Below are 22,460 nucleotides of genomic sequence, written 5' to 3'. Positions count from 1 at the left end.
GAATTGCAAAGTCTTGTATTATTGTTCGTTGTTAGTGGAGAGGAAACGAAGAGAAAGAGGAGGAGGAGGAGGAGGAGTCCTCTTTTATTCTCAACTGTCGACAGGTACTTCGTTTCACGAAAAACGATGCGAAAGGTAGCACAATTCGATCGAATACAAACATTTCTTATGAAATAACGAATCATGACAATTACCACCACTCTTCATAGAACATAGAAAACGCGTGTATCATTTTGAACCTTTCAATTATTATTCTAACGGATATAACTAGTTTTAATAGAGTAGTAGTGGTAGTTAATAATTGTTTTACAATTAAATAGTATCGCGTTATTTTTTAAATCTTGTTTTTTTTCGGCACGACACAGAAAGATTATAGAATCGGTGCCGTCTCTCCGCGGGTGATTTCGGGTTTCGTGTGCCCAACAACCATCGAGGAAGAAGAAGAAGAAGACCACGAGTGTAAAGAGAGAGAGAAAAAAGAAATGCCACCGATCACGAAGGGTGAACAGAAAGAGAGAGAGAGAGAGAGAGAGAGAGAGAAGGCGTAAACTGGCAAACCGACGCAAACGTATGAAAACAAATTACGAGGCGGCGTCTGTTTGTTGTTGTGCTCCACGAGAGAATGAGAGAGAGAGAGAGAAAGAGAGATGCATCTTTCTCACTCTCGTTCTCAGGTTCTTTCCCGTGCCGGTGCATACATACTTGAGTAAAGGTAGAGAGACGCCATAGATGGATTCTCGAAGATACATTCCATCCCTCCTCCTTCGACTCATCCTCTCCTCCTCCTCCTCTTCTTCTTCTTCTTCTTCTTCTTCTTTCTTTTTATCTCCTGCTCCTTCTTTGCCAGCCGCACAAGAAGATGCGTGAACACGCTCGCTCGCTCGGTTTCAACCTATCCTTACAGGTTAGTGGTAGGTATTTTACCTGAGATATATATATATATATACCTGGCTCTGTTGTTCCTATTATTTTTCTACCTAACTTATCTAAACATAATGAAAAAGAAATCAAGAAAATAAATGAAACATCATTCGTATGAGTAAAAATATCTAATACGAATGTAATATTATCTTGGAAGTATTTAAGATTATGAATTATGAATTATTTTCAAAGGTAAAAAAGAAATATTGTTGTATAATAGTAGTAGGAAGAGGAAGAGTAAATAAAATCGTCTAAAATTTCTTAATATTTTCCCTGGAAAATGTTGTTGGTGAGGGTCTCTGTTAAGTTCCTTCCCGAACTGATCGTGCTAGAATATTATCTTGAAAGTATTTGAGAAAATGATGAAAATTTGTCTTCACGCCGGGCAACGAATTAATTCGATACAGAAATTTTTCATAAGTAAAAAAGAAAATATTGTATAATAATAGTAGGAGGAAGAGGAAGAGTAAATAGAATCGTCTAAAATTTCTTAATATTTTCTTTGGAAAATATTGGCGGGGGTCTCTGTTAAGTTCCTGCCCAAACTGATCGCGCTAGAAATGAACGAGGTGTATAGTGACGGCGATTAAACTACATTATATTCTCGTGGGGATGTACCGTATCAAATTGAATTCGGCGCACGCCAGCGCGCCGGCGCACGCGCATACGCGAATGAGATGCGCGATTCTCGAGATTCTGCGCATAAACGAGCGAGGTTAGTACGAGGCGAGATAGACGAATTACCGGCTCAAAGGGAAGTGGCGACGATTAAGCAGCACCGATGATGCATTCCGCAAATGCGGTTAGCCGTGTACTACGATGAGTGTGAGAGAGAGAGAGAGAGAGAGTACGCGGATGATGCACCACGATGCACCACGGTGCACCACGATGCTTGGCATTCCGAGAGTAATATTAACGATCGTCGAGAATACGCGATATGGTATCCTGGTATATGGTGGTGGTGGTGGTGGATGATGATACGGGCTCGCGGGAAACCCCATAGGTTTCATTCGAACGATATATCTCATAACTCCAATCCTACCAAGGAATTATAGATTTTAATTGGAACGGAACGCATCCTCCGAATATTCAACAATAGCAACAACAACTATTATTTTCTCTTCTAATCTTTTTAGAAATATTAAATACATTTGTTTGTTTACTCTCGTTATATTAATTATTAATTACGAGTAAATTGTCAGTCTTGTAAATTCAAACGATCGGTCGAATTATAAGCGAATTCTCTCTCTCCTTTAAGGTGGAAATGTAACAGGTAGATGTAAGTGGAAATGTCGAGTTGATTATCGTTAATACTTTGAAGTTAGGAGGATGGAACGACGATTGCGTCATTTTCCATTGACTAATTATACGATCCAACTATTCCACCTCCGCAATCCTCTCATTTCTCTTTATCTTGTTGGTTCTACGATGGAATTTACACAACTCTGGATCGACGGAAAATAATGCATTTGTTATCTTACAATCTTATAGGTTAATTTAATCAAAAACAGAGCAAGAAATTCTTCTCCCGTTAACGAAAAGAAAAAAACAAATGAAGAAAAACGTGCCGCATTATTTTTACCATCCCTCGTTCGATGCGTTTTTTTTTAATGTCTCAGCAGCAAAATCATCGCGACGATCGTCCTCGTGGTTTTTAACGAAGGATGAAGGGGGCCGCGGGGAGGGGGTGGATTTCTTCCTCGACGACATTCGATGCTTTGCGTCCTTTTTTTTTCCTTCTTCTTCTTCTTCTTCTTCTTCTTCTTTTTCTTTTCTCGTGAGAGCCAGCCCTCCCACGTGCTTGTATCGATTTACGTATTTATTCTATCCTGAAATTTTTCAAAACAGAGTAGAAAAAAAAAAGAAAAGGGATGAAAAAAGCAGACTCCAGTTTAGGGTCTAAGTAAAAAGCATAAAACGCGTGGTACAGCGTTTTATACGAGAACAAATGTTACGAATTTATCAAATTCATGTTTCCTTGCCATTTATTTGTATTTTACTTTTTTCATTGGTCGACATGCATACCAAAGTAACTCGTACAACAAATTTATATCGCGGAAGATGATCCACGCCGCGTGTGGCGTTTTAAAGTAAAGAGAATGAGAAAAAGAAAAGAAAAGAAAAGAAAAAAAAACAGAAAGAGAGCCGGAAACCGTGGAAAAACAAACTGCGAAGAAGGAAGGCACGTAGAAGTCTCGGAAAACACTTCGCGTTCCTATAAGTTTCATTTCTTTCTCTCTCTCTCTCTCTGTTTCCATACCCATGTGAACGAGGAACATAATGAAATAAGAGCAAACTGGGACCGAAGAAAGGACGTCTAGTCAACGAAAAATAAAAAGAAAAAGAAGAAGAAGAAGAAGGTTAAAAATCGACTGGACGGGGGAATAAAGGAGAGAGGGGAAGGGAAAATGGAGGAGAGAGTAAAAGGCAGGCAAGCAGGCAGGCAGGAAGAGGGGCCCTTTGATGTTTTCACGTACAAAGTCCGATGCGTTCACGAGGTGGTGGTCTGTCCCGACACTCGGATGCCATAATGGTTAGAAAAAGGCCTACAAGGTGCTACGGTCACGTCGTTCTTCATACTCAATTATCATATTGGGTCTAGGACCAGTTCCTCCTCCTCCTCCTCCTTCTCCATCCCCCCTCCTCTTTACTCAACTATTTTTGCCCTCTCGTTCAGTTCAAAATCTTTCCTCCTATCCTTCCTTCCTTTCTTTCTTTCTTTCGATGCTTTAAGTCTTGTTTCTTTCTCTCACGTTTTCTACGGAACATCAAGATCATCACCCCACCCCACCCCCTATCCTTGTCTCTCTTCCTCTCTCTCTACCTCTTCTTCTTCTTCTTCTTCTTCTTTTTTTTCTTTCACACACACACACACGTATACACATTCTTTATCCTTCTCGCACACCTATTGTCGAGCGGCTGGTAGCATAATGCATCTTAAACGGCGGCGCCTCCTCAAAGATCGACACCTCAGTTTGCCCTCTTCGGAATTCTTCAATATAAATTAGACTCTTGAATGGGGATTTCGGATCGGCGGTATCATCCTACCCGATGAGAAAGGAAATAGACGGTGCGAAGGGTGGGAAGGGGAAGGGGGGTGAGGGAGGGAGGGTGCACGAGATGGGAAGACAAAAAAATGTCTGTAGAGACTCCTCTCACATATGTAATTTATTTATCTTATACGTTTAGAATATCGAAGATATTTCGTTCCAACGCCGCTACAACCCTGCCTCCTCCTCCCCCCCTCTTCCTTGTCGGCACCCATCGTTCTGTCGCATTCCATTCTATTAATTTTTCTTTTCTTTTCTTAGACTCGTTCAAATCTTTCCAATCAAATTTTCGAACTTTTTATTTTCGTGTGATTCTTTTTCATTAATTTATATTAATATTTGATCTTTTTGTCGAATTTGTTACTTTGCAATTCAGGAGATAATGATATTTTCTATGAACAATAATAATAATAATAATGAACTCGACTGTGCATTCGATTTGAGTTCCATTCGTGTCTCTTGCGAACGAGAAAGGAAGATACTATAATAGAAAACGTCGTAAAAACGAAGACCGATGGTATATACGTGTAAGAGAAAGATAGAAGGAACGAAAGAAAGAAAGAAAGAAGGAAAAGGAAATAGAGGGAGTAAAGGAGAGTACCGAGTCCCGCGTAGAGAAGCCCACACGAGTCTGGCCGGATACTCCCGCTTCCGGTCCAACACACGGCCGAACGCAACTTCTCTTTAGCTCTTCTTCTTTTTCTTCTTCTTCTTATTTTTCTTTTTCTTTTTCAAGAAGACATCGTAACGCGTTTAAATACTTCATGATATATGTTTTATTTATTATACATTATGCAGACAATAAAATATCTATCGATGAATTCAACAACATCTTTCGACGATGACGTTAACATAAGCAACAGCTTGAAAATACTTAACATTTCTAAAGAGAGAAAGAGATAGAGACAACAAGACCAGACCCAGACCCCCCACATTTATTTCCAACGCGTTAGAATCGTTTTCCTATTCGTTTCGTTTCTTATCAACGATTTACTTTCAACCCTTAATTGCAAATATATTTCAGATAATCCTAGTAGTCTTAAAATCCTAGTTAAACTGTTGATGAAATACTTTGTAAAAAAAGGGGGATGGTAATAAGAAAAAGAAAGAAGAAATTCATGGTGGTGATGGTGGTGGTGGTGGGGGGAGGGATAGGACGGTTTCCGTTCGTCGTCGGACGCATTTCGATGAGACAGATTTAGACGGGAGGAAAAAGTGGGTGTAGGGGATTACGTGGCCTGTTTACAGAGAGGAGGAGTAGTAGTCGCATACGAGGACGAAGAGAAAGAGAGCTCGAGGGGTTGAGAGGGGTTGGGAGGAGGCACCAATTTGAGAATCGCCGACGACGACTACGACGACTACGACGACGACCCTGGGCACCGACGACTTCCGGCGGTTCCGTTGACCCCGCGCGCAACTTTCGCCGCCAGCTCTCCTTTCCTCTCCACCGCACCTTGCTTTGCCTCTTTGCAACTTCTGCGACGCAGAAAGCAAAACCCTCCTCCTCCTCCTCCTCCAAATGAAGTAGGGGAGGGGCAGACAAATACATTTTTTTCTTATTCTGGTGTTGAATCTTCCTAAAACTTTCTTTTACATTTCAACCTTAAAATTTGTCGACTGCATAAAACGAATAAACCATCTTCCAAATGTTTCTCATTTTTCTACGGAAAAATAAAGAATAAAAAGGATCAGTGAGTGGGTGGGGGGTAATATTCTCGCGTAGTAGACAGCCAACAGCAGCAGTAACAGAGCAGAGGATCGTTCACAACGTGGCAGTAACTAACAACGTGGTACTACAAAAATACTACGCGGTTCGAGGGGGTGAATCGAGGGCGGTGAACGTCAGAGAAGGTTGAGAAGGAGAATGACGAAGTGAAGGAGGAGGAGGAGGAGGAGGTGAAAGAGGAGGAAGAGAGGTAGCAGTGACGTTACGAGCAGGAAGCAAGAAGGGTGGTGGCGGTGGGTGCTGGCTGCTTGCTACCCATAGAGTCAGTCATCCCTTTCTCCCTTTCCTTTCCCTTGGCATGTGCATTCGTCTACTATTTTCTATGTGTGCACACATACATGCAGAGTCTCTTATTCGTGTGTACGTACAACGAGAAGGGTGTGGGTGTGGGTGTATTTGCGTGTACGTATGATGTGTGGTGTCTGTGTATATGTGTGGAAGAAAAGAGGTAGGAGAAAGTTGTAAAGGAGGCGACTTGCTGCGCACGCGCACGCTACGTGTCTGCCAGTTTATGAATGCACGCCGTAAACGTGCACGTCGTCGTCGTACGTACGCGTACGTACGCGCGGTACATTCATGCGGAGCGTCAACGTATTCTCCTCGCCTGCCTGCCTGCCTGCCTGCTTGCTTGCTTGCTTGCTTGCTTTTGCTTGCTTGCTTGCTTGCCTACCATCCTATCCATCCTCGTGCGCAAGAAAGAAAGAATGAGAGGGAGAATGATCTACCACACCACGGTATGCATATATACTCCCATATGTATATATATACCAACACGAGAGGGCGCCAATGATGGATTTTCTTAAGCCGAACGACGGACCTACCAACGTGTGTGTATATGTATTATTATATGTGTGTATGTTTTGCAGCGTTTGCGATTCCATCTTTCTTTTCCTTTTCCTTTCTTCTTTTTTTTCTTTCGTAAACCTTCTCGAATTCGAATGAACGAAATATGTTAAGAACGAACAAAGTTCTTAAAAAGTGTCTGTGTATGTGTGTCTCTCTCTCTCTCTCTCTCTTTTTTTCTCTTTCTCGTAACGGAGCATTATTATTACACTTCCAAGTGCAAAGCCCCGTGTGGTATTGACGTATGAGTCACGTTTGTCGGACCTCTCTGCGGATATACATATATTCACTGACGTAACATCGCTCACGTATTACTCTCACACTAACGCACTATTCCTTCCCCGTTCTTCCCCCCTTGCCTACCTCTTTTTCTCTTATTTCGCGCGCTCACGCACGCACGTACGCACACACACGTTCGCGGATATCGACAAGTCAGCCAGCGGACGCATGCGCACGCCCTCTCCTGCAATAATAATTGCACTCATTGACACTTTTCCGCGGTTCATTCACGAAACTTCGTCCTCCCGTCGAGTTCTTCTTTCTCTCTCTCTCTCTCTCTTTTTCTTTTTCTTATTAACGAGCTTTTGCCTCGACAACCTTTTAGGGGTTAATTAAGAGCAACGTTCTATTTTTGTGCTTTGATGAAATGTGATTTTAATAACACGCGATATATTATACTCACAACGAACAATCATTTTTCTCTATTACCAAGAAACAATTTCAATTTGCAAAAGTATTCGTTAAAAGCTTTACCTCTCTCTCTATCTCGTTCCTGAAACTTTTAATTCGTCGTTGAAACTCATTCGTTTCTAATTGTAAGAAGATTGTCGGTGGACGACTAAGGGTTGTTTGCTAACGCCATAAAAAAAAAAATAAAAAAATAAATCGAATATAATTCATTCATACATAATAACGCACACGTAGATAATCTTTGACGTCACAGACGATTTACATTACGCCAACTTTCATTTCTAAATGATGCTGCATTCCGTTGTGCATTTCGCGTGTGGTGTTTGTGCGTCGTTTGGGGGTTATTATAATAATACAACTCGAATTATTTTATTAATTCTCTACCCTCGACAAATTTTTAACTATACATGTATATATTACGTATATCTTTTCTCTTTTTTTTTTTTAATTTTATTTCTTTCTCAATCGTTTGCTCTCGTGACTTTATCTACGATTACATTCTTGCTCGCTCGAGCGTATCGCGATTAACGCTGGATCCATTCACCAAGAATAAGAAGAAGAAGAAGAAGAAGAAGAGGAGTATCAACGGCCGAATAAACGCGTCACACCTCGGATATCTATTTCTGCATTCCGCTCTTCTTCCTCTATACGAGGAAAGAAGAAAAGGAAAAATAAAAAAGGAAGAAGAAGCATAGAAAGAAAAAAAATAACGGAGGTAGACCGCACGCAGGAGGAGGAGGAGTAGTCGGGAGACGAAAAGAGTGTGGTGTTAGTCGTAAAGAAACGTAGAAGAATATAACAAACACACACACACACATACACAAACACATACCGTCGTCGTTTGTATCTCTTCCACGAGAAGAAACCAAAGGGGTGAAGGAGGAGGAGGAAAAGAAGAAGAAGATGGGATCGTTGAAAGAGAAAGATAGAAACAGAAAGACAGACAGAGAGACACTGAGGGGGAGGGAGGGAGTCAGCAGCGAGACGCGGAGGAGGAATTTCCTGTTGTGAACGTCTTCGGGATGCATCTGCCCCTGCCTCTTAAGCTCGAGCCACGCGTGCGAGTACCAATTAAGGCGCCACGAGTCCTCGTGATTGGCCCCACGGGTAAAAGACCCTCTCTTTCTCTCCCTCCCTCCCACCCTCCCTCTTTTCCTCTCTCTCTCTCTCCTCTCTTTTTCCCTGCGGAAGCAGCCACACGCTTTCGGTAATTATACGCATAGTCCGAGTAGTAGTAGTATTTGTTGTTGTAGTAGTAGTAGTAGTAGTAGTTGGTTCAACGTCGCGCGCACCATTTCTCGATTTCATTTCCCCGGAACTTTACCGTTTCCATTGTCTATCCTCCTCCTCCTCCTCCTCGTCGTTCCCTCTTTCCGTTTTGACTTCCCGCTCGAAGGAGCTACCTGTTGCAATTTCCCTTCTTCCGTTAGAGTAGTATAGTAAATTCCAACTGACGAGAACAATCATTAACGTAAGAGAGTGGGAGAGAGTGAGCGAGTAAACAGCTCGACACGGATCTATCTTATATCCTGTAGAGAAAAAGATGCAAGTAAAAATATACTCGTAGCTTTGGCTCGAGTCAGGTGTAAGCGGAGTGGCTGAAAAGATGGATGAGAAGAGAAGTAAGATAGAAGAAAAAAATGGAAAGAAAGAGAAAGATCGCAAGTGATTCATCGAGAGGTTCATTCGATCCGGCTTTACACGCTCGCTCGTCCCACGCGGAACGCGACGAGTCGTCTCTTTCTTCCTTTCTCTGGTGGCGATGATGATGGTGATGATGGTTGTGGTGGTGGTGGTAGAAGTTCGGAGGTCTTCTGAAAAAGGGAGTGGAGAGTCTAAAACTCGCGGCCACGGCTCGTTTACGTTTGTAGGACCCCACCCAACCGAGAAGAGGAGAACCTTACCGAGGATCTCTCGGTAATTAAGAAAAGCAACCAGGAGGAGGAAGAGGAGTAGGAGGAGGAGGAGAGGTATTGGTGCGGTTGGTCGCGCGGACATTTCGCTTCGCGCGCATTCCGTCACGTTTTCGTGTCTCTTTATAGGTTAGGTGCGCCTTCGCGACACACTGGCGTAGCACCGATCAAATTCGATGGAAAAATAAAGGCGGGAGACGACGGTGATGGTGGTGGTTGATGGTGGTAATGGTGGTGGTGATGGTGTCAAGTATTATTGGGGCGGCCCACCAAAAGAGAAATGGAGACGTCGCCGCGACGCTCTCCTCATGGCAAAAGATTAATCGATGCGATTAATAATCGAAATGAGATTCTTCGATCTTTAATTCGCGTTAGACCGCCGGCAACAACCCGCCCACCTATAGTCTTTCCTGCTCAAACCGATACCTTTGGACTCGTTACAATAACGCGTTCAAGAACCTTACGAGCTTTTACAAACGTTCAACATTAATTTATGGCCGTTATAATTCTTTGCGTGGAATCAATTCATTTTATACGCGTTACCTGCCACACATTTAATTACTACGCATACGAAACCCTTCCTCCTTCTTCCTTCTTCCTTCCCACGGATGTAATTCCAATATGTATACGTCGACGATGAACGCACGTTTTCGCGTGACATTATTCGAACCAACGATGACGACGTTACCGTTTCAACGTCGTCGTTGCGTTGGTTGGTTGGCTGGTTGGTTGGTTGTAGTTTCGAAGAAGAGTATAAACCTTTCGTTGATCACTACGCCACTGACCTTAATGATCGTCGTACGTTCCTCTTGCGTGGCGTACCACTGACGATAGTTAAGTATCCTCGTCCACAGCAACAGCTTGCATATCAAGCGACCATCTTTTTTAACATTTTCTTCCTTTCACCGTCATCGAGACGTACGCATTCGATTCGATTTCGATGTTAACGCTTAAGAGGATCAACGAAAAAAAAAGAAATTCCTTTCATTCTTCCTTTCTTTCTTTCTTATGAAAAACGATGGGATCTTTATCGTTCGATCCCACGAAAAATGAAAAAGAGAAACAGCCTGAAAAAAAAAAGAACATGCGAGCTAGAAATGCACAATGTCATTTTCTTCGTTCTACGAATGCACCGCCCACAAAAGGGCTCTTTCCTCCTTTTGTAAAACCTTTCCCTCTGGAAAATAGAGTCCGATTTTTGACCGTTTCAGCGAGAAAACCTCGCCGCAGCGTCTTTCTCGGTATACCCTCTTAAAGGCATTATAAAAATTCGTCCCTTTTTCCTTTTCAAGGAAGGAAAAACGGTGGGATGTCCATCTTATTTGCGACGCGCATTCCATTCCTTAGAAAGAAATACTATTTCCACGATCGCATCGTGGCCTTCTTTTTTTCGAATATTTTACGGAAAAGATTATTTTCTATATATTCTTGGTTAGTAGAAAAAAAAAAAAGAAGAAGTAAAGAAATGTTAAACTTTTTTCTATTCCGTTAGAAGAATTTTCTTTGTAAATTTCTTCTCTTTGGTGCTGCTGGTAAACAGAGGATATATATATCTCTCTCTTTCTCTTTCTCTTTTCTACATCCTCTCACGTGCAAGAAGACACGTCGAACTCCTCCTCAGCACCAGCAGCAGCAGCAACACAGCATCAGGACAGGAAGATCAGCAACCACCACGTTGGGTACGTGGTTGCAGGTCTGTTTGGCGGCGAGTGCTGGCGGTCCGTTTCTGAGAACTAACGGGTCTCCTCGCCCCTTCTCTTTCTCTCTCTCTCTGTTTTCCCCTTCCTTGGAGTCCTCTTAGCGTTTCGAACGATGTCGACAACGACTACGAAGAAGAGAATCCTCGTAGCATCGCCTTCGTCGTCGTCGTCGACGCAAGGAAAAGAAACGTCGCGTAGGGTCGTGCGCGCGCGCGCGTTAGCGACCGAGTGAGGAGTGAAGTAAGCAGCAGTAGCGTCACCAACCACACGGCGGTACTCTTGCGTGCGCGCGCAAATGTGTGTATACGCGAGCGCGGGTTGGCGCGCTGTGCGCACTGGCCACTGCGCCGCCCGCGTCTGCGCGTTGCGGCTAGCGTGACGCGCCAGCTTCACTCTCAGTGTGGCACCGACCGTCGCGCGGTACAGTTCTGTTTTATTCTTTTTCTTTCTCTACCACCCCATCGAAGGGCACCGGCGCGCGTCTTCCTTTCTTTTTTTTTTTTTCTTTTTTTATTATTATTATTATTTTCTTTTTCTCATATATACGTATACGTTCGAGACTCAACACGGGCACGTGCGCGAGACTGGATAATTATTTTACGCGCGAACGTTTGTTCGAACTTCGAAAAAATCAGATTAAATAATATTATTTCTTTATTTCTCGATCATTATTTAACGTGTGTTATATATTTCGGTATATTTTCTTTTTTTTTTCCTAACGACGTATATAGAAAATGAACAAAGCTAACGTAACGAAAAAGACGGAAAAGGAGCGTCAAAGAATCGCACGAATTTACCGCAGCGGACTTCCGCTTACCGGAAATCGTTCAACGGCCGACGTTGAGAGACCGAATATCTTGTCGTCGTTCGCGAGTCAAATGTGCGCGTTGTCTGTGAAAAAGACGATAATGACGAATCCGGGATTTCCTCGCTATCGTTTTTTTTCTTCTTCCTTTCATTTGGAAAAAGAAGAAGAAGAAGAAGAAGAAGATAAGGGAGAAAATACTTGAAGAGAAGAAGAGGAGGAAGCCGCCGACTGGAAAATGGAAGAAAAACGAGGTTGCGTCTTCGAGTGGGACTCGTCATCGCACGGAAAGCGTATTAAAGGAGTAACGACGAGCGACGTGACTTTAACCGGTAATTGGACCATTCTTTTTGCCATTGAGGTAGTAATGGCCCTTGTAGCGTGGTCACGCTACACTACGGTGCGCCATAGTACTATAGAGACTTCCGGTCGGCCGCAGGAAGTGAGACACACGTGTTCGGCCGTGTGTGTTCCCATAATACGGGCCGTAGCTCCTCCTCATTCCTCCTCACTCCTCCTCCTCCTCACTCTTTCTTTCTCTTTCTTTCGCTTTTTCTCTCCTTCTTTCGAGCAGCAGCAGAGCAGCAGCAGCTTTCCAGGTTCGACGGCCCACTCGGGGAAGCGAGTGAGTGCGCACCGTGCGGACGTATTATACCGTTCGAGACCCCGAGCAGGCGTAAACGGAGAAAAGTGAAACGATGTAGATAAGTATGATAGAGAAAGAAAGAAAGAAAGAAAGAAAGAACGCTTATAAGTACCGCCCTTGTAATGCCAAAGCTCGATTGACCGCGTATCACGATCTTTTTCCGTTCACTAACCGCACTGTTACAACTTTTTGTCAATAATGATACCTTTCGAGTCCTGAATTCTTTTCCAAAGGAAACCTACGCATCGATTACGACCCACTCGATGAGAGCTCGTTTACGCGTGCACGTATTCGATAAATCTCGAACGTTCTAGCTGAAATATATTACGAATTATTTTTCTTTTTTTTTTCTCTCTTAACATATTTTATTATATATTTATATTATAACTAAATCTATTTTAACAATAATTTTGGTCTCATATATATTTTGGTAAAATTCCTCGGAGAGCCTTTATTTGTCGCGATCTTCTTATACGAGTGCAGAAACCCGACGAATTATTATAGGAGGAAGCGAAGGGAAAAGAGTGCGAGAGGAAGAGAGAAAAAGAGGAAAGGGGGAAGGAAAGAAGACAGTGGTGGAAGAGAGAGAAGAAATCTTCTCAAGTTCATCGCTCCCGCGCATGTGCAAACATACGGCGCATAACACGAGGCATTCATGTGCCCTCTCCTCTCTCTCTCTTCCTCTCTCTCTCTCCTCTCTCTCTCTCTCTCTTTGGTTTATCGTTGGCGCTCACGCTTTCGTGAAGAGAAGATCTCCTCCTCGTCTCTTCTTCTTCTTCTTCTCCTACTTCATCATTTCTTTCTCTTTCATTTTATTCATCGGTGTCCTTCTTAACACCGACAAAGAAGACCAAACCGCCCTTCTACACTAACTTCAAATAAGAATATATGATGGAATAATCTTTTGCTCAATCAACTCGACGAATTTTCAAACATTTTTCGCGCCATCATCCTCTTCGATACTTTCAACAAATATCATCAAATTATTTGCATGAAATTTCGATAAGTTCTTCACGATTATCAACTAATTAACATATCTTTTGATCGTATAATACCGTTTAAAAAAAAGTTAATAATCGAAATATTTCATCGTAGCAGCGTTAGGTGTATTTTAGATTGAAATAATAATTCGAAGTTGTTGTTTGTAAACCGTGCCAACGGAAGAAGTGGCAGAGTAGCAGCAGCCATTTTTACGCGACCGATGATGATCGTCATCCTCTCTTCGTATTGCGACGCGAATCTCTCGCAAAAGTATCATGGACAGGGTAGGGAGGGAAGGAAGGAGGGAGGGAGGGAGAGGGAATATTTTCATCGAACAAAGGCAAACCGATTAAACTTAACCGAAGTAAGTAGTAGAATCGGTGGTGGTGACGACGACGACGATATAAAGAAGTCGTCCGGACATTTGCATTTTACGATCTCGCGAAATGACGTCGATCGTGTTTACGTCTCTTCGAAAGGATGAGTCGCAAAAGACAGGAGGAACTCTCTTGGGCACATGGACGTTGAACTCACGGTACATCAACCTCTTGGCGTTGCAAATTATGGTGTCGAAGGGCATCGAACTTGCATGCCATTACGATTTCATCGGTTCCTTTAGAATCTATATATATTAAAAAAAAAAAAGAGGAAAAGGAAAAGAGAGAGAAAAAGACAACAACAACAACAAAAATGAAGCAATAAAAAGAAAGGGAAAAAGATGATGAGATATTACGGCAAGAAAATATACATAAAAAAAAAAAAAAAAAAAGAGAGACGAGCGACATTAGGGCCAAAGCCCCGTATATATCGAAGAAACGCCTCCTCCGTAGGTGCGCGAATCGTCGAAGCGGAGAGGGAGAGGGAGAGGGGGAGAAAGAGAGAGAGAAAGAGTACGGGCCGCTCGCGTTGTTGTTTACGTCGCGCTGCCGAAGGGCCTCGGGGCCACCGTCGTGGAGAAGCCAGGAGGGCTGGGGTGGGGGTAAGCGGGGCAGCGTGAGAGCGAGGAGCATTTAGTGCGCGCTCTTGCCGACGGGACCCACTCCCCCACCATACTTCTAGTACTGCCCCCCACCACCAAGCCTCGGTACGATGCTCCTTGGTGTGCGGTGGGTGCGAGGAGGACAGAGTCGAAGCGTCTGAGCCGCCAGCCGCCATGACAGAGCGGAATGCATGAGAACGCGGAGCTAACTGACCCTCTCTTGTCTCTTCTCTTTCTTTCCTTTCCTTCTCTCCTCCTCTCCTCCTCTCCTCTCCTCCTCTCCCCTCCTGAATCCTCTTTTTCTTACTCGAGATACACTTCACCTTGCTAATTTCCATATATCAATCTCCTCGTATACGAAATCGACGTTGTTGCTCGGGATGATGCCCCTGCCCCGCCCCGCCCCGCCTCACCCCCATCATCCGAGATCTTTTAATTTTTGTTTTCTTTCTTTCTACTTTCTTTTTTAATATTATTTTTCGTATTATTATTATTATTTCTCTCGGACAATTTAAATATCCGTAGGATGTTTTCGGTGATAGATAGCGAGTTAATCGGTCACATAACGGTCGTCGTCGTCGGCGGCGGAGGCGGAGGAGAGGCATGGTCGTGTAACGCGATCAACGTTGGTAATGTTTGAAGATCGACGACCTCTCCTCGGTAATGACTTTGGCGTCAACTAGTAGTGGCGACGATATACTGATATATAGAGGCCGGTGGCCGAGATGGTGCTTGAGACAGGACCCCTCTAATGATGATGGTGGTGTAGCAGAGAAAGAGAAAGAGAGAGAGAGAGTCATTCATATATACGATCAAGAATGAAATCCACGTTGTATCTCGGGAAAAAGCGCGGGAAAAGTATTAACGATTAATATCTTTAAATGGTATTATCAAATTGTTAAACATACGATAATAAATAAATAAAAATTAGTTCTTGGTAGAAGTTTAAAATAGTAATCTAGATTATATCGATGAAAATTGCATACACGCGAATTGCAATGGCGTGTAGTAACTAGATTTTGAAAAGGATGATGGGATAGAAACGATCGTTGGAGTGAAACGAACTTTATAAACGTTCCATTCTGGATGGTTAGAACTGACGTAATAACACGCGGGGGGTGGTGATGGTGGTGGCTGGAGGGAAGGAAGGGGCTCGTACGACAGAACGAACGAACGAACGAACGATGGCGTAATGGGATTTATTATCGTGGTTTTAGCACGTCGATTTTCCCTCGATTCACACCACCGTCGTCGTCCGACTCTCCTGCAACACAGTCGTATAACTCTGCTGACCAAGAAAGTGCTTTCGTAACCGGTATTGCGACGTAAACAACAACCCGCGACGATCGTTTCTCGACAATTCCCCAGACTCTCTCTCGGCACTCTCGATTCCTTCGTTGTCGTAGTTGTCGTCGTCGTCGTCTTCGAAGGGAAACCGAAAGAGCCTTTCTAAAACTCGTCTCAGATTGCGACGACCTTGATCGCGTAGTCGTCGAAGCCGGCAACATGGATCAGAAGTAAAGGAGCAACATTTGACAAGAGAGAGAAAGAAAGAAATAAAGAAAGAGAGAGAAAGAAATAACAGGTACCAGAAGTTGTCAAGTCTTGAGCGCGCCTTAACGCGTGTTTAACGCGCCTAACGCAACGACGACGGTTCTTCTCTCTCTCTTGTTGGGTCGTTGACTCTCCGTTTCTTCTTTCTTCGAATCCTGGGCCCGGTCTCCGTCCTCGTCCAAGGCCCCCTCTCTCTACTACTCCGCTAAATCCGTCCCTGTATCGTTCTTTCTACCTCCCTCTCTCTCTCTGTCTTCCTTCCTCTCACCATTCCCTTCTCTCTATCGCGAGCGAGTCCAACTCTTTTTCTCCCCACCCTTCTTCCCCTTCGCGATCTTCCGTTTTCATCGGTGCACGCGGATGCTTCTCCGTTTCTACCAGACGGTAAACAACGCCATGCCGTACCTTTACCTTTCATTCATATCTCACACAGCCGTATCTCGAATTATTTGAATACCGAGGCGTTGTTCCAGGGACGGACGGACCGGACGGATCCCTTGTCCTAAACCTTCCTTCCAATACTTTTTCTTCTTTTTAATGCGAGAACACAGAAAAGGATTCTTTTCTTTTCTTTTTTCTTTTTTTTAATTTATTTATTTGTGTCGCTTTTAGATTCTTTTTATAAGTTAATTCGACATGTCGAGCATCGTTAACTTGCAAGTAGTCGTCGACGAGGATCTTTTTATCCGTCCCAGAACTCACGAACGGGCATTGCTGGTAATACATATACATATACATATATACATATACATATATATATCTGGCTCGGTCGAAGTTATGAAGCAATAAAGCGTGCACTTGACTCTCTGAACCCGCGGCCCAAGATAGATAGACGTCGGTGCCGTCACCGACGTGCCACAGAATCATCGTCGAGAATAAACTTCCATATTGTTTTATATTCTCGATCGTGTTTATATTACTATCTTTCTTCGTCTACTTAAAAAACAAAAAAAATGAAAATGAAATTATTCGAATCTCAATTGAAACGGGAAGGGAACGCACCTGGTCCTGCGATTCTTTTCGTAGCTAGCAGTGTGGGGTTAAAGGTGGGAGAGAGAGAGGGGGAGTTATATTCTCTTCATTTAACGTTCGTGTTCAACAGGTGCTTCTATGGTGCGTTCGGTTACGAGTTTTAGACTCTGATCGGCTGAAAAGGAAGCCGAAGAAGCATCAAGAGACGAAAAAAAGTCTTAAAAAGGGGACACACAAATATTTCTCTATGTATACGTGTATTTCTATCTCTCTCTTTCTTTCTTTATGTGCGCGTGCGTGGTTGCGCGCGCTAATTGGAGCGGCGTGTAGCGTCCAGCAGCGCGTGTTAACACGACTTCCAGGTACTCGGGACTCTTCTTCTCTCATTTTACTCATTCCCATGCTCCTCTTCCTCTTATTTCATCATCCTTGGCTCAACATTCTGCTCCTTCTGCTTCTGCTTTTACTTTGGCTGCTTCTTCTTCTTCTTCTTATTCTCGAGGACACGAATACTTTCCAAAGGTAGACGCTTCCGGCTAGATTTGTGCGGCCTCCTTCAAAGAGAGAGTGTGTGTATGAGAGAGAGAGAGAGAGGTAAAAAGATACCACAAATATTCGGTTTCTCTTATGAGTTAGACTTGAACGAACCTAAAAGTGAGAAAGAGAAGGGAATAGGTTTTTGAAGAAACTATGAATGATACTTCCCTCCCCCCTATCTTTCTTTATCGTCGTATCTCACGTCTTTAGAGGGGGTACGAGGGGGGGGAGACTGTTAGGCGCTGGACAAATATTTGCTCGAATTCAGAGCGACCAAGGAAGAGTAAGAGAGACAGATTGATCTCAGAAATCTCTTATTTCAGGGCCCCCTTACCCTTTCCCGTTGAATTCTTTAATTTACGAATGATATTTTTTTATTTTATTTTATTTTATTTTATTTTATCTTAAAAATGTTTGATATCTCAGTATCATCGTACGAGAGAAAAATGGATAGCGAGAAGGAATGAGAGATAGGGAATGAAATACGTGCATGGCATGGCATGGCATGGCATGGGGAATGGGATGGGTGGGGACGAGAGGGATGGAGAGGCGGAGGGGGGCTCTCCTCTCGTTTCTGAAAGTATGTAAAGAGGTCGAGTAGTCTCGTTACTCGTCAACAACGCGTGCTATAACATGTTCTATGAGTTCCGAAGACGAGGTCATGGCTGCGAGATCCGCATCCGCTTCCGTTTTCTTTCTTCTATCATTTTATTTTCCATGATTATTTTCTTTTCTTTCTTTTTATTCTTTTTTGAAATAAATCATCAAATGAAATAAAGACTTTCTCTTGGTTCTCTCTCTCTCTCTCTCTCTTTCTTTCTTTTTACATACACACATACATACATTCATGCATGTATACGAAACGAATCCTCGTCGACTCGTTCTTCTTCCTTCTTATTTTTGGATCATGAATCACTGCCGTTCGTTTCGCCGTCGTAGTCGTCGTCCCCCCTTTTGCCCCTTGCTCCCTCGCGTCATCAACAAATTTAATCCCACGAAGATAGAAAGACTTAAAGAAAAAGGGAGAGGAAAGGAAGATGATGATGATGATGATGATGATGATGGTGGTGATGGTGGTGGGTGAGATGGTGTGTCGTATATACCGAGAGACGCCGCGGAAGGCCAGCAGGCCAATCGCCGACGAACCAAAGTGGGAGGGAGGGAGGGAGGGAGAAATCAGAAGAAAGAAAAAGAATAATAAGAAATACCTTCGGGAAGGAAACTCTTGACCAAATGGAGAAGTTTCTCGTTTCTCGGTTATTCGCGAGCGTCGTATTAAGGGTGTGAGAACTAGCTAGCTGATTGGTGAAAGAGGGGAGGAGGAAAGAATGAAAGAGAGGGGTGGGGGAGGGTGGGATGCACGAGGCTGCACGGTGGTTCCACGTTATATGGTGTCGAATCCGCGATAGAAAGAAAGGTTGTTGGTCGACGGCCGGAGGATGGTCGGTGGATGGTCGGTGGATGCTCGGAGGATGGTCGAAGGACGGCCAGGAGGGGGTGGGTGGGGGCAGTGGCGATGTCCTAGCGAAGGTCACGGCCGGGAATGCGGTTTGCGTCCGTCGGTCCAAAGTGGCGTGCCGCGTACCGCGGAGTTCCTTCTCCCTTCCTCCTCCCTCCCTTCCTCCTCCCTCCCTTCCTTTCTTAATCCTCCTTCGCGTTCCTCCTCAGTGGGACCGACCGGCGCAGCAGCACCACCACCACCAACCAGCAGCAGAAGCACAGACTGCAGGAATGCACCAAATGCGCCACGCTGACCGGTACTCGTCCCATTCCACCGTTCCTTCCACTTGTTTACTTCGGATCTTCTCCCTACTCCTCCGTTTTTCTTCTTCTTATTCTTCTTTTTCTGCTTCTACTTCTATTTCTACTTTTACTTCTACTTCTACTTCTACTCCCTCAGATTACGGTTGCTTTTACATTATTCGCGATTGTAGGGGTGGAGGGGGTGGCGGTGCATGCAACTACGTTCTCTCTCGTCTCCTCTCATTCGATCGAGTGCATATCGATTTATCGATGAATTCGAACGTTCACCTCGTTACCTTTTTGTTCCGTTTTTTTCTCTCTTTATATATATATATGAAAATCTTGGTTACCCTCGTATCCCTCCTACGATATACGTTGCAACGTGCATCGATGCAATTACGAGGGATAGAATCGCATGCACACGCTAAGAATAGTTATAAATAACGTTACCTTATGAGAAAATACTTCTAATTCTAGTTAAGTTTTCCCAGCTTCCGGATTAATGACTTATACCAATCGATAATTCTTATTGGAAGAGACCCACCCCCACCACCGCTATAGTGATTCTTCGAAATGCATTACGTAACGCGGTCATATAACACTTTCAAGTAAATATACATATATATATCAAAGAAAATCGGATTACATAGAAGCATGATGAATTTATTCGGAAGCTCGGGGATCGATAAAGTAACCAACCCTGGTTCGGAATTCGATCGAATCGTCGTCCGTCGTTGCATTCGAAACGTTTGCAGTTACACGCGGAGTATCGGCAGCAGTATCCGGACGAGAAGCGTCAGCGTTCTCGTCGTGATCCGGACAAATACCACGAGAGAATGAGAGAGAGAGAGAGAGGGAGAGAGAGAAAGCAACGCAAGCGAATGAGCAAGAAAGGGGGGTATGAAGGGAGGAGGGAGGGTGGGAGAAACGGAATTCGGTGGATTCGCCGGCGGTCGATGTTGCTATCGCGGGGAACTCGAATGAGGGGGTTGGGAAACGGGGGGGGGACTACTCTCGTTTGAGGGGAGAGCAGAGACCTCGGAGTTTGACGAACTCTCTCCTCCCCTTTCGCATAATTCTCTCTCCGTCTCTTTGGCCCTGACCCACCCAAAGGATGCAGTCACCCTCTCCCTGCGTGCAATTCGTGGGGTGCTGCTGCGCGCACATCGTCCGTCCACCCGAGGAGAACGAATACGTGAAAAAGAGAGAGAAGGAGAATGAGAAAGAAAGGAAGAAAGAAAGAGAACGAGACGAGCGGTATCTGAAGCAACCGGTGTGGAAAGGAGAGGGACGAAAAAAGGATGGTGGTGGGATCCTCCTCCCCCCACCCCTTCCCCGTATATACATTTGAACGTGCGTTGAACTAACACACAAATGGGAACCTCGTGTAAATACATTGATTTTTACCTGTATGCGAAACACATTCTCGCGCGCGTGGTTCGTCGTTGTTCTCAAAGAGTGAGAGAGGGGGGGGACTATTGGTAGTAAGGGTGCCAGAAAGAGAGAGAGAGAGAGAGAAAAGGGTCGGGGTCTGTGCGTTCACTCCACAAATCAATACCCACTGGTTTCCGCGTGTGTAGCAGGCATGCACGACGCACGAAACGTGTCACCCACCGACCCAAACCCACCGAACGATATAACCCAACGGCAGCTGCCATACTAACGTGTCGTCTAACCTCGACATATGTCAGCGACGACGACTAGTCCGAGTTGTTGTTTTCTAGGAATTTCGCAAAGATTGATGACTACTCATTCGCCTATTATTTTCTTTTTAACATCGATAATAATGTTTTCGGGTTCGGTGGATCGATAATGTAAACTTCAGAAATTTCTCTGCGTGATCTAAAAAGTAAAATGTATATCGCGTGCTTTTTTGCGTGAAAGAATAAAAATGAAAGTAAATAGTGTGTAGTAGTAACAGCAGCAGTAGTAGTAGTAGTAGTAATAGTAGTAATAGTAGTAGTAGTAGTAGTAGTAGTAGTAGTACAACAGCAGCAAAAGATAAAGTTCGGAATGAGTACTCGTTGCTTTCGCATCGTGTAGCCGTGGCCTACGGCGGCGCGCAATAGAAGAGAACGGAAAAGAAAGAAAGAAAGAGAAAAAGAGAGAGAAAAAGAGAGAGAGAGAGAGAAGAGAGATCGACGTACGCGTCGCATCGAACGTAGCTTTGAGAGACGGAGTAAAAGAGTAAAACGGTGGAGTGTATGATAGTAGTAGTGTGGTAGTAATGGTAGTAGTGGTAGTAAGGACAGTGGTGGGGGTCTTCATTCAGTCGACTCAGTCCGATCGAAGCGCATGCGCGCGGCGTAGCGCGTACACACGCTACTCACGCTACTTCTCTCTCTCTCGCACCCCCCCTCTATATCTCTCCCACCCGACGGGCATTTTCTTCTTCTTTCTCGCTCGCTCGCACTCTATCTATCCATCTATCTATTTATCTATCTACTTTTATATTTTTATTTTTCCGTTTCATTCTTATTGGCGCGCGTTCAACAAATTATCGCGGTTTTTTAAAGCATTGAAGAATGATCATAAATTCGATCAAATTTTAACTTATATTTATATATATGTGTGTGTGTGTGTTTGTTCAGAAAAGAAAGGATAGAAATAAAAAATAAATATATGTTCGGATTAATATACTTATATATACTTCGTATTTACTCGCGCCATTTTTCTTCTTATTCTTTTGTTCATTCTCGAATGGAGAGAGCATGCGTCGTAGTACTACACGAGGAGGGCAATGGAGAGAGAGTGACTAAAGATTGCAAGCAAGGGCGACGACCACACGCCGACACATTCGTGCTTTCCAACGCGCCAAAGTGCGTGTTAAAGCAACAACAACAACAGCAGCATCAGCATCAGCAGCTTCAGCAGCATCAGCCTGTGATCCTCTTTCTTCTTCGTCTTTTTCCATACGACGGCATCATCTCTCTTAGTCTCCGCGTCTTTATTTTTCATCTTCGTTCACGCTCGCTTTTGCCCGAAGCCGCCTTTGTTCTTCTCGTATTTTTCGATTAACCAGAAAGAGAAAGAGAGCGAGAGGGAGGGAGAAGGAAATAAAGAGAAACGTGCGAGAAAGAGATGTTGAATCCCGCATGAACAACGATAGATACGGATAGCGAGGGAGTGAGTGAGAAAGAAAGCAAGCAAGCAAGCAAGCAAGAAAGAAAAAGAAGATAGGAGGGATGATGTCGAGCATTCCAAATAATTAGGACGATAAATCCGGCCGAAACCGGCGAGGCGCGTTCGCGCGCACTTATGCGAACCATTCCCTTGGCAAAAGTCGACGCTCGTGAAAGCATCTTTTGCTGCTGTTGCTGTTTCTGTTGCTGTTCCTACTGCTAGTAGTGCTGTAGTGCAATGCTTTTGCACTGGCGACGCGTGCGATGGATCTTTCTTC

The 22,460-nt window shown here is 44.0% G+C and overlaps 1 protein-coding gene across 6 annotated transcripts in view; it reads left to right on the top strand.

Annotated features, from left to right (window-relative positions):
- The window catches only part of LOC122518821 (serine/threonine-protein phosphatase 4 regulatory subunit 1-like), a 129,761-nt gene that overhangs the window by 87,021 nt on the left and 20,280 nt on the right, over window positions 1–22,460 (top strand). The window contains exon 1 of one of the 6 annotated variants that reach the window (XM_043637941.1): window positions 11,575–11,980. The exons of the other annotated variants lie outside the window; for them this stretch is intronic. The gene's annotated coding sequence lies outside the window, so the exon portion shown is untranslated. Of the gene's footprint in view, window positions 1–11,574; window positions 11,981–22,460 lie in introns of those variants that run through there. 6 annotated transcript variants of the gene reach the window in all.

Source organism: Polistes fuscatus, unplaced genomic scaffold (genome assembly GCF_010416935.1).
Source record: "Polistes fuscatus isolate 324 unplaced genomic scaffold, CU_Pfus_HIC Scaffold26, whole genome shotgun sequence".
NCBI classification, from domain to species: domain Eukaryota; kingdom Metazoa; phylum Arthropoda; class Insecta; order Hymenoptera; family Vespidae; genus Polistes; species Polistes fuscatus.
The sequence above is the reverse complement of the archived record's forward strand: the minus strand, read 5'-3'. Positions and strand labels throughout refer to the sequence as shown.